Genomic DNA, 470 nt, shown 5'->3' with positions numbered 1-470 from the left:
CTTCTGAGACTCAAGGCAAACCATTAGCTGTGAACCCTGAAAAAAATCAAAAGGAAAGTATAGTCCTTTCAGCATGCAACATCTCAGAGCTAATAAGCCCATTCCAAAAGACAGGAGTAGGAAGAATGAAATGAATCTGACCAAAAAAGACTGAAATCCAGCAGAAACAAATATGAAGTTCTGCACTCCCATATGGAGCATCTAGGGCACATGTTACTGATGCATAAGCTCCATAGGATTTGGGAAATACTGCTTCTATGGCCTTGCAATTTGCTGCCCACATGACCTCCCGCTTGGGCTGGGCTTGCAGCTTTCTTGCAGGACAGTCTGTGTTCCTGGCATATCCAGCTAACTGGGATCTCCCCCACACTTCCTGATGACTTTCAGCTTTACATATCACTCACTATGGTGTACATAGCCTGGTTCACACAGGAAGGCCTAGCAATGTAAGCAGAAGCCTCAGTGGTCTC

Source organism: Fukomys damarensis, unplaced genomic scaffold, assembly GCF_012274545.1.
Source record: "Fukomys damarensis isolate Sample0158 unplaced genomic scaffold, DMR_v1.0_HiC HiC_scaffold_73914, whole genome shotgun sequence".
In the NCBI taxonomy this organism is placed as follows: domain Eukaryota; kingdom Metazoa; phylum Chordata; class Mammalia; order Rodentia; family Bathyergidae; genus Fukomys; species Fukomys damarensis.
Note: the sequence above shows the minus strand (reverse complement) of the source record.